The following is a 12406-nucleotide window of genomic DNA, read 5'->3' as shown; positions in this document are numbered from 1 at the left end:
GGAGCCCCTCTGCCCGGCCAGCCGCCCCGTCTGGGAGGGAGGTGGGGGGGTCAGCCCCCCGCCTGGCCCGCCGCCCTGTCCGGGAGGGAGGTGGGGGGATCAGCCCCCCGCCCGGCCGGCCGCCCCGTCCGGGAGGTGAGGGGCGCCTCTGCCCGGCCACCCCTACTGGGAAGTGAGGAGCCCCTCTGCCCGGCCAGCCGCCCCATCCGGGAGGGAGGTGGGGGCGTCAGCCCCCCGCCAGGCCAACCGCCCCGACCGGGAGGGAGGTGGGGGGGGTCAGCCCCCCGCCCGGCCAGCCGCCCCGTCCGGGAGGTGAGGGGCGCCTCTGCCCGGCCACCCCTACTGGGAAGTGAGGAGCCCCTCTGCCCGGCCACCGCCCCGTCTGGGAGGTGTACCCGGCAGTTCATTGGGAATGGGCCATGATGACAATGGTGGTTTTGTGGAATAGAAGCGGGGGAAAGGCAGGGAAGGGATTGAGAGATCGGATGGTTGCCATGTCTGTGTAGAGGGAGGTAGACACGGGAGACTTTTCATTTTGTTCTGTACTAGGAAAAATTCTTCTGCCTTGTGATCCTGTTGATCAGTGACCTTACCCCCAACTCTGTGCTCTCTGAAACATGTGCTGTGTCCACTCAGGGTTAAATGGATTAAGGGTGGTGCAAGATGTGCTTTGTTAAACAGATGCTTGAAGGCAGCATGCTCGTTAAGAGTCATCACCACTCCCTAATCTCAAGTACCCAGGGACACAAACACTACGGAAGGCCACAGGGTCCTCTGCATAGGAAAACCAGAGACCTTTGTTCACTTGTTTATCTGCTGACCCTCCCTCCACTATTGTCCTATGACCCTGCCAAATCCCCCTCTGTGAGAAACACCCAAGAATGATCAATAAAAATAAATAAATTAAAAAATAAATAAATAAAAAATAAAAAATAAAAAAAATAAAATGGTTAAAATGGTTAATTTCATGTTGCATATATTGTAACACAATTTTAAAAACAGTATTATATAGATTCATTGAAAATATCACACCTAACAATCAGAATAAAATTCACACAGAATGTATATTTTTATATATATTTCATGTGAATTATATATACCTCTTTATACATAATCCATGTGAATATATATCAATACATTTCTTGAAAAGTATGTAATAATTCACTTTTAATAATCTTCCAATGAAAGAGGCCTTTTAAAATTACTTCATATAACCCAGGAGATATAAAAGAAAAATTAATAACTTTGTAGCAATTTTAATTATAAAAAGTTGTGTACAAAAAAGAACCACTCTAAGTGAGTACTTAAAAAAGAAGACTAGCGGCCAGGCGCGGTGGCTCACCCCTGTAATCCCAGGTCTTTGAGAGGCTGAGGTGGGTGGGTCACCTGAGGTCAGGAGTTCGAGACCAGCCTGGCCAACATGGTGAAACCCAGTTTCTACTAAAAATACAAAAATTAGCTGGGCGTGGTGGTGCATGCCTGTAGTCCCAGCTACTCAGGAGGCTGAGGCAGGAGAATCACTTGAACCCCGGAGGCAGAGGCTGCAGTGAGCTGAGATCGCGCCATTGCCCTCTAGCCTGGGCAACAAGAGCGAGACTCTGTCTCGAAAGAAAAAAAAAAAAGACAAGCTAGGGAACATAATTGCATTTCGCATACATAAAAATGCTAGTTTTTCCAATAAATACAGTACTCTTACAAACCAACAACCAACAGGTCAAAACAGAGTAGGAAAATGTGGGGGGAAAAGAAAGAATATACAAATGCCCTTCAAACATTTGGAAAGAAGGCTTGACCTCTCTTCTAATAAGGTGATGTCAAATAAAATTATATTAAATTGTTTTTCACCTCTCTCATAGAGATCAAAATTTGGATAATGGTCAGAACAAGGATCTTTGAGGAAAAAAAATTGGGTAACATGGTGTGTCAGTGAGAGATTTTGGGGATGTCATATCTACATTGCTTCTTTGCTGCTGGTGAGGCTGCTAACTGGTCATACCTCTATAAAAGCAGTTTGGCAAAATACATACAAATTACTAATGCATGTATTTTTTGATCTGGCAATTTTATTTCTAGGAATTTTCACACAGAAATACTCTAATACATGTGAGATGACATATACACATACTTGTTATTATAACACTATTAGTAAGATCAAAATGTTGGAGACAGCCATAAGTATACATCATTAAAGGACTTTTAAATAATACAGCATATCATACAATAGAATATAATGCAGCTGTAGAAAGGATGCAAGGAATGTTTGTGTGCAAATATGGAATGCACTTGAAAATATATTGCTCTTACAAGGGCAGAAGAGTGTGTACAGTATTTTTACCACTTATATAAAGAAGGAAGAATACGAACATGAATTAACTTCCTTTGTAGAGATGTAACCTATTTCCGAAAAATATTAGAAAAATTATAGAACTGGCTGTTTCATAGGAAGGGAATTTGTGTCAAGACAAGAGTGGAAGAATACATTATTTAAACTTTTGTACGTTTTGAATTTGGAACTCTATGACTGTGCTACCTACTCAAAACAATTTTAATGACTATATATATTTTATGGAATCCCCTTACAAATAATGCAAGTATTTAACCAATGCTCGCTATTAATGGTTGCACCATGATAGACTTAATGGTGAAATCATATACAAATTAAGACATTATTGAGTAGCATTAAGTGGACCTCATTCAAAACAACTGCTCCATGTGAAATTTTTTGAATAATTTACCATGCTTTGATATCATTAAATACAAGACTTTTGCCTTTTACTCATCTACAGTGTAGAGATCACTCTTCCATGTAGCTAAAGTTGAATCCCAGTTGGTTCTTACTGAGGGACCCCGAGGGCAGGTCTGTAGATGGGTGCAGGTGAAGGGGGTCACAGCACACTACAGCAGCCAGGAGGTATGGGCTTCCCAACACCAGGGCCACTGCCCCCTGCCAGATGTGAGCTGGCACTGCCGCCTTCCTCCCCGTGCACTGCATGGCTCTCCTGTCCTCTAACCACCCAGAGTGCCAGCAGGACTCCAGTGGAAGTCAGCAGATCAGGACTGAAACCTGGACTCCTAAGAGCTGCTGAGAACACGTTTTCTTCCAGGCACCTCACTGGACATTTTATATAGTTAGCCATCATTTAATTTACCCAGTGACATCAGCATACGGTACATATCATTTTCCCTGTTTTTCACAGGCAAATACTTGGACTCAAGAGCAAGGAATGTCCTGAAGACTTGCACAGGGAAAAGTATTGGAGCTTGGATTAAATACAGATTAACAACAACAACAACAAAAGCCAGGCTCAGAAAGACAGGGACAAAGAAACAGAAAGGAAGTTAAAAACAAACCACAGGACTGAGTTCCTTCATTTCAGGGTCTAATGAGGGCTGGCGGCCGCAGTCACTCTAGAATTCCCAACATGGAGTTCCAAATTTTCTAGAAACAATGGAAGATCTAGTATTTTAAAGCTTTTATCAGCTTATATTACACTTTCAATGATAATTTTTTTAATTCTTTAGTAACACACCAACTAACACTAAAGTAAGCCACCTGGCCAAGCGTGGTGGCATGTGCCTGTGGTCCCAGCTACTTGGGAGGCTGAGACAGGAGCATCCCTTAAGCCCGGGAGGTCGACGCTGCAGTAAGCTGTGATTGTACCACTGCACTGCAGCCTGGGTGACAGAGAGAAACCATTTTAAAAATAAAAATAAAAATAAATTAAGCTACTCAATTTGCAGGAGATCACGCAAAGGTAGACAGAGCAGGCTGGTCACCGGAGCCCAGGGCAACCTGCAGACAGATGCACCTGCAGACAGACTTTTGCTGGCATCATCTCCCACTCTTCCTCTGGCTGGTCCTTCCCCCTGATGTTATTTTTAATGGTCCTGTGTATTGTTGTGGAAGTCACCTCACATGTTTTCCTAGTGTAGTGAGAATACTAACCAAAGGCTGAAAAGAAATCAAATGCAATGCCAGTTGAAAGACCTGAGACAGACACACAGGGAATGCCTAGGTGCCTGACAGGGAGAGAAGCTCTCAGTGTGCCATGGACCACGTGGATGCTTATCAAGGAGACCTGCTAACCCAGCTAACAGATAGTGGCCCAGCAGGTCTCAGAGGAAAGGACCCTTCTGGCCCCAGGAGGCTTGGGGTCCCTCATCAGCACTCCCGTCACACCTCACAACCAGGGCCACCACACCAGGAATTCGTGTGCAGATTATGTCTTGTGTCTGTCTTGAAGGCATCTAAAGGCACTTGGAACTATACCTTTTGTCTCCCCAACACTAACAAAATCTGTGGCATGTTGTAAATACTTGGTGAATGAATTCCTAAAAGTTTGAATCTGGACCTTCAAGGGAAGACAATATATGGCCACGCAGTATTCAGAGGATAACCAGGCAGGAAAATCATCAAGGTCTAGAAACACACCAAGAAGAGAGACTATGGCATTTCAGGGCAGGCCAGGGGTGGCACTGGTCAAAGGCACATGTGGAACTGTGTCAGGCTGAATAGATGAGCCGGCACCCAGCCAAGAAGCACCACTTCCACCACGCCTCCTCTGGAAATGGCACCCTACTTCATTCAGGTGACAAAATATGGCCCTCACACTCGAATACTGACCGTCACTCAAGGCACCTCTGTCCAGTTCTTCCAAATCCAGAACAGTTTCAGCGATAGCAGACAAATCCACACATAACATGTTATGTTTGATTATTCAGAGATGATCATTTAAACAATGATGTCACTGCTATCAATGTAAGGCATCCCGTGGAGATGCCTGTCTTAGACACCCCTAAATTTGACCAACCTCGACTTCCAATTTGCCTGAGGGCATGGAGGACATTTGAGATAGCATGCCCAAAAAATCAAAGTGAAATGTCCTCCACTATTATTCCAGGAACTTCTTCTGAAGCACCACTTGGGAAATGCAGTCTCCTCCAAGGACAGCACTCACACTGGTGTCAGCCACATACTCCAGCTGTACCCGGGTTGAGGACCAGTGCAGACCCTCTCCCCTGCATGCCACATTCAGAAAGGAGAGGAGGCCTTGTGTAAGGTATGACTACAAAATAACACAACTCTCAGTATCACTACAGATACAGCAGCATCCAAAGTCCTCATCCCCCACGTTTTAAATTCTCAAAATAACCACTTAAAATTTTGAAATTGGCTGGGCATGGTGGCTTATGCCTGTAATCCCAGCACTTTGGGAGGCCAAGGCAGGTAGATCATGAGATCAAGAGATCGAGACCATCCTGGCCAACATGGTGAAACCCTGTCTCTACTAAAAATACAAAAATTAGCTGGATGTGGTGGCGCGCCCCTGTAGTCCCAGTTACTCGGAGGCTGAGGCAGGAGAATAGCTTGAACCCAGGAGGCAGAGGTTGCAGTGAGCCAACATCCCACTACTGCACTCCAGTCTGGTGACAGAGCAAGACTCCACCTCAAAAAAAAAAAAAAAAAATGCAATGAACACATGTCATCCTGCCCAAGCCAAAAGAAAGATGGGAGCTATTTTCTCAGCTGGTAGCATAATTGTATTATTCGCAGAGGCACACTGAAGACTCACTGTCAGCTCGGTGCAGTTAGAAAGAACGCTGACAGTGGCAAAGCTAAATGGTCTTTGTCAGGCATTCTCCAGCATTCAAACGGGTAATATTCCATAGCGTCTTTCACTAAGTCAGTTTATGCAGGGAGGCAGAAGCAGGAGGCAGTGCTCTCAAAGTCACAGGCTCCAAGTGAGCCATGCTGAAGTTTAGTTTCATGGTCGAGGTTGCCAACTAGTAACTTTTATTCATACAATTTTCTAGTTAAAATCTTCATTTCCAGCTAGGCGCGGGGGCTCATGCCTGTAATCCCAGCACTTTGGGAGGCCGAGGCAGGCAGATCACGAGGTCAGGAGATCAAGACCATCCTGGCTAACACGGTGAATCCCCATCTCTACTAAAAATACAAAAACAAAAAATTAGCCGGGCGTGGTGGCAGGCACCTGTAGTCCCAGCTACTCGGGAGGCTGAGGCAGGAGAATGGTGTGAACCCGGGAGGCGGAGGTTGCAGTGAGCCGAGATTGTGCCACTGCACTCCAGCTTGGGCCACAGAGCGAGACTCCATCTCAAAAAAAAAAAAAAATCCTCACTTCCACACTTTCCCACGGTGCCCTGGGATCTTGGCTATTTGCTCAAGCATTTGAAAACATTTCTTTTTTAATTTCTTGAAAGCTTAAGTTCACAAAGAAACTTGTACATGAATGCTCATGGAAGCGTCATTTGTAATGGTCGAAAATGGGGGACAAGGCAGCCGTCCTTCGACGATGACTGATTAAACAGTGGTGTGTCCACACCAGGAACACGGCTCAGCTATGGAAAGGAACGGGCTCTGATACACACAGCAACGTGAATGGGTCTCAAGGGCATTTTACTGAGTGCAAAAACGCCTTGTGAGGTTACTGTGTGGTTTTGTTTATGTAACAGTCTCAAAGGATAAAATTATAGAGATGGAGAGCAGATTAATGGTTCCAGGAGCAAGGAAGACAGGAACCCTTGTGTGGAGCTGTTCTGCCTCTTGACTGTCAAGGTGGCCATCCTACTCTACAGCAGTGATACAGTTACGGAAAATAAATGCACACAAATGAACTGAGACTGGAGGAACCCCAGTGACACTGGTGAGTGTATGCATTTATACACTGGTTGAGATACTGTAATATAGTGCTATGTTTGCAAGATGTTATGATGGAGAAAACTGGGTAAAAGGCAGAGAAGATCATGCTATATTATATCTGACCACTACATGTGAATCTTCAGTTATCTCAAAATTAAAAGTTTAACAACAAATTCTTTGGGGAAAATGTTTGACTTGGAATTCACTCCCACATGTGGCCCTCCTTCCTATGGAGTTGCCATCCTCTCTGTTTTTGTTAGAATTGCCTATTAATGTTTAATCAGTCAAGAGTGTCCAACTGCAGGCCGGCCTGACTCCACCATGGGCTTGGCCAGCGGTCCTGAGCCAGCACCCTCTGCTCCAAGGCTCCCTCTGCCTGCTGTGAAAGCTGAATGCCCACCTTCTCCACACCCAGCCCACTGTGCTGGTGAGCTAGGATATACTGGTCAGCACACGTGAGTGTGCAGATTTTTATTTATGGGTATGGATTTATTTTCATATGTTAATAAAGGCTTTCTATTTTATTCAAATGCTTAAGAGACTTTTTGTTTTCAGATAAATTGATTCTTATTAATAGAAGAATTATATCAATATTACTTATTTACTTCCTCATTTCTCCCAATAGTTTTTATGCCTCCAGAGTACATCGTATACAACAGATGCTCAATGATGGTCCAGTTGAATTCCATTAAATCAAGAATGCAGTGGAGACACCTCAGTAAAGGCAGAGACACGCTTACCAGAATGGGGCTGCACACCCTGTGCTTCTTTCGAGCCCGGTCAGTCTATGCATCGCTAAAAATATGTCCTGGTGAAATCTGTATCTGCAGCCCAAACCTCCCCCTGGACACCAGATCCACATGTCCAGCTGGCCACTCAGCATTTCACGTGGATGTCCACAGACATCTCCAACACGGCCACTTCAAATGGAGTCCGCATCCCCTGAGCCTGCTCCCCTCCCACCTGACTCAGCAGCACCCCCATCCAAGTTGCTCAAGCCCCGAACCTCAGAGCCATCCTTGATTCCTTTTCTTCTTGTATTCCAGGTCCATTCCATCAGCAAATCCTGTTGATGATTATCTCCAGAAAATATCCATAATTGCACTGCTTCCCACCATGCCTACCAACATCCCCGGGGCAGGACCCTAGCACGGCTCCCACATCTCACAGCAAGCCCTGGTGGCTGCTGGGGAGATGGCCCAGCCTGGCCAGGCTTCAGTCGTCTTCTCCCACAGGGACAGAGCTGTGACCAGCAGCCAGCATGGAGACTTGGCATCCTAGCCCAAGCGTGGCAAGCTTAGGCTTAGGCTTAAGCTCAAGCTTAGCTTGAGGGCCACCTCTTGCCCCGCTGGGCACCCTGAGCCACCTATGAAGGGCTGCGTGGACTACACTTCTGGTGGTGCCAAGCTCTCAGGACAGTCACCCCATCCATCCAGCAAATGGCCGGTCACTCTCCAGGAGCAGAGCCACCCAGCTGGCCAGTCCTCCCTGAGGGGGCAGCCCATCCCAGAGCAGCAGGACTGCCCTGCCCCCACCCGCACATGTTGCTGATCCCCAGAATCCAGGGGGAAACAAAGGTGTTGCTGTATGTCACTAAGGGGAGCAGGAACTTGACAGCCTTCCCCTTCCAGGTCTGCCCCGATGGTCCACTCTAGACCCAGCTGACAGGGGACCATCATGGGGTAGAAGAGGTCAGAGGGCCAGAGCCGGTGTGCAGAGGAGGCCACCCTACACTGCAGCTTTCACTCTCAGTGACATCCGCTTCCGTGGGAGGGGGTTCAGAAGATAAGGGACAGGGCTCACCGAGGTTTTAAAATGATGGCTGTGTTGAGTAGACTGGGCTTGCAAGCTCCTAGCACCCTCTCACCACAGGGCCTTTGCACAGATGGTTTCCTGTCTCCAGAACACTCTGCCCTCAGAGATGTGCACCTCACACCCTCTCCCACCATTTCTTCAATGTCACCCCTACAGAGAGGCCTATCCTGGCCACCTTGTTTTAAATGGGTGCCCTTCCGGCTCCTCCCCTACTTCCTCACCCTGTTTCCTAAGCTCTGATGACTTCTAATGTCTTATGAAAATCGCTTATCGATCATGCTGATTGCAGATCTCTCCCTGCCTCAAGAATGTGAGGTCCATTCAGGCAAGGGTCGGCCTGGTCGATGACAAATCTTGAGGTCTCGCTCAGATGACAGCAGCATGTGAGAGGCTCTCAGAGTCCTGACGCTGCCTGGGTGATAAAATGTATTAGTCAGCAGGCACAAGTTGTTCTTAAGTCTTTAACTGCAACAGAGCTCTCAGCATTGTCATCGTCCTGGTTATGCAATCTTGGTGACCACTGCTGATGAAGCAGGTGGACCTGGGCGAGAGCCGGAACCCTCCGTGCCCTCCGGATGACCCATGGCCGTGCTCCCCAGTCTCCTTCCCTGGACTTTGCCACTTGCAAACCCACCATAGTGTCAGGACACAGGGCAGCCGATGCAGACAGGACCCCTCAGGAAACCACAGCCAGGAGCAGCTGATGGGGCAGCTCAGGAGGTAGGGCAGGTGCAGGCCATGGACAGTCAGCAAGGGCCTGCAGGGAGCCTGCAGAGCCCAAAAGCACCTCCCAACTCTGCAGAGCAGCAGCTCACAGCCTCTTCTAAACACCGTGCGCAGTTCTGCAGTTCCTGGCCCTTGTCTCATATTATGTTGCTGAAAAATAGAAGGAAAATTCTGCAGGGTCTGACGCTGACCCTGAACAGGATGCATGGGGGTAGGTCTTGCACAGCGGCCTGTGTGGAAGGGTCGAGTCATAAGAGGGTCATGCACTCAAAATAACTAGATGGATGTCGCCTGGAGGAGAGTCCCTTCCTGCCTACATTCACAGAGGTCATCCTTTGCTGTCTGTGATGGGCATATTCAAATCAACATAAAAATAAACGGCAAAGAATGTAGGTTTCTCAGCCAAACTGCTCCATACAAACACAAATATTTTGTGGATATAAGGATGCTTCATTTACTCTCAATGGGATCATTTCACTCTCCACCCTTGCACATTCAAATTCATATGCCCTCACTTCAGGTATAAGAAGTAGTCCTTATAAAGTAAGCTTAAATAGTCAGAGGCTAGGAGAGAGATATCTGGGGAAGGGACTCTGAAAGAGAACATGAAAGAGGATTTGTTTTGAAGGCAGGACACAGCACTTGTGGAAAGGAGCCCTGGCCATAGAAAAGACCCCCTGGGATGAATGTGTCATAGAGTGAGCAGAGCTCCTCATGACAGGTACCCTGTAAGGAGAGGAGGGTATGCATTTTGGGGACCAGTCTGAAGCCCACACAGCCTGGGTCCAGCCACTGAAGCCCTCTCCAGCTCAGCTTCCTCACCTGCAGCTGAGACAAACAATAGAAACCCCGTGTGGTGCTGGTGGAGGATTCAATGGGCTCACTCAGGTACAGTCCGATCTTAGTTGCTCTCGTCATGGTTAGATCTAGCATCTTGCCATGGCTAGATACTAGCACAATGCCTGGACCCATTCCTTGGCTCCTTGAATGCTCCTCCTGGGGTCAGAAGTCAGGGCAGGCAGAGCACATGCCAGACAGGCTCAGACAACACCAGCTTGGCAATCAAAGCAAGAACCACAATAATTCCCCCTTTCGTTGTGTTCAATAGTGAACGTGGGCTAGGGTGTCCCTTGGGAATTCTCCATATGACCTCATGGGTACATGCCGTCAACTTCAACGTTTGTCATCATGACTCAACAGAGGCTTTCTGTGATTCATTCCATGTGCTGGAGGCAGGGAGTCAGTGTGGGCTCCTAGGGAAAAACACCTATCCCTGCTTTTGGATACCCCATCAAACCCATGTTGCTGTGTGACCTTGGGCAGCACAGCTAACCTTCCAGTGCTGAGTCATCTCTGTGGTTAAAAGCGGCGCCATAATCAAGAACAGATGCAATCATGGGTCTAAGCCATCCTAAAGGAGTAAATCACACACACCATGCTATGCTCTCAGTTCCCTCTACTTCAATAGTGATGTTTTGGGAACTTCTCAACTGGCCACAAGTTTATATAACCTCTCCTCTGCCAATTCTAATAGAGAAAAATGCTTGAGGTTTTACAGAGCAGTTATGTTCACATAAAAACAACATCAAATTCTGCATTGTAATATGTGAAATAAATCCTGGCCAATTTTCATCACTAATGATGATAGAAGGAAATACTATTTGAAAGAAGGCTATTCTGTACCTATAATTGCAAACAGTCTAGTCATTGTTAGGGGGACCAAGTACAGATAATCTCCAAGGAAAGCTAAGCAGCATCATTTTTTCTGGTTGATTTCCTCATTCATTAGCAGTTATTGAACTTTAAGTCCGATTTCTAGACTCCATGCCCTGTTGGTTCCCCAGTCCTACAAAGCCCATTAATTCAGGCACTCACCAAATGGTGATTAGTATGGCTAGGTGACAAGCACTTGTTTATGCATTAGGCACGCAGTCATGAGCCCAGCAGGCTGAAACCACTCAGAGCTTGCACAGTCAGCTGGTGAAAGAGATGGAGAAGTGTTACAACAGCAAGTCCCATGGTGGCGCAAACACAGGATTCCATCAGAACCCATGGGAGCAACCCAATCTCAGGGCCCAGTGTTCTCAGAACAAGCAATACATCAGTGGGAACAGTATTTCAAGCAGAGGGAACAACAAATGCAAACCCACAGAGTAAATGAGAGCATGGTGTGTTTAGGGAAGCACACAGGGTGTGAAGGTGTGTGGTGAGAACGACGGGCAGAGAGTTCAACCAAGCTCAGAATCTTGGGCTTTATCTGCAAGGTAGTGGGAGCCATTGATACAGGTGTGGGAAAACCATGATGTGTGGCATCCAGGAAACCAAGGGAAGAGGAGTTATAAAGGAGGGAGATATCTACTGCCCACAGCCACAGGGAGGCCAAGAGGGAGAAGAAGGGTGGTGATGGTAAGTAACTCCGGCTGTGATAATGAACCTTAAAGTACCAGTGACTCGACACAATGAAAACTTGCTTTTCACTTGCACAAAGTCCTCTGTAGACATCCCTGCTGAGTCGCAGTCATCCACATGGTCACTCAGGGACCGTGCATCTTCCATCCAGTGGCTTGGCCTCCCCCAGCTCCTCTCCACTGGGCCAGCATATGGGGAAGGGATTAAGAGATGGAGGAGTTTATGGACTGGACCTAGACATGGCATGCATCCTTCTACCTATATCCCATTAGCCATAACTCAGTCACATGGCCACAAGCAAGACAGGCAGTATCACCTAGCTGTGTGCCTGTGATGGAAAAGGAAACAGATTTTGGTTAACCTTTACAATTTCTGCCATAAGGACTGATAAGAAAGATCCTTTCCATGTAGCAACAAAAGGTGGTTATTGACTGTATCAGTTTTATTGCTGCCCAACAAACCACACCAAAAATGTTGTGATTTGAAAAATCAATGATGTACTGTTTGTCATGGGCTATGGATTGGCCAGGAAGCTCTACTGATCTGGAAAGGGCTCAGCTGGTGTCCTCCAGCCTCATTCATGAGTTGGTACTTTGTGTAGGTCAGCTGGGGCTTGACAGTTGAGAGTGGCTGGGCTCCACAAAAACTCATTCTCCAGAGTGTTAGCCCAGACACTTCTCATAGCAGTGGTAGAGTTCCAAAATAAAGACAGGATGCATGCAAGACCTCTTGGGGACTAGCCTTGGAACCAGCACATTCTATCACATTCTATTGGCCAAAGCAAGTCACTAGACT

The 12406-nt window shown here is 47.0% G+C and overlaps 2 long non-coding RNA genes across 2 annotated transcripts in view; one reads left to right on the top strand and one right to left on the bottom strand.

The window, feature by feature from the left end:
- LOC130541746 (uncharacterized) overlaps positions 1-12406 on the bottom strand; it is a 150738-nt gene that overhangs the window by 100110 nt on the left and 38222 nt on the right. The window lies entirely within an intron of this gene.
- LOC134730973 (uncharacterized) lies at positions 4528-9571 on the top strand. The gene is made up of 3 exons (XR_010112931.1): positions 4528-6665; positions 7287-7440; positions 7708-9571. It is a non-coding gene; the product is annotated as an uncharacterized LOC134730973 (long non-coding RNA).

The sequence above is a fragment of the Pan paniscus genome, chromosome 7 (genome assembly GCF_029289425.2).
Source record: "Pan paniscus chromosome 7, NHGRI_mPanPan1-v2.0_pri, whole genome shotgun sequence".
Lineage (NCBI taxonomy): Eukaryota > Metazoa > Chordata > Mammalia > Primates > Hominidae > Pan > Pan paniscus.
This window is presented reverse-complemented; position numbering and strand designations above follow the sequence as displayed.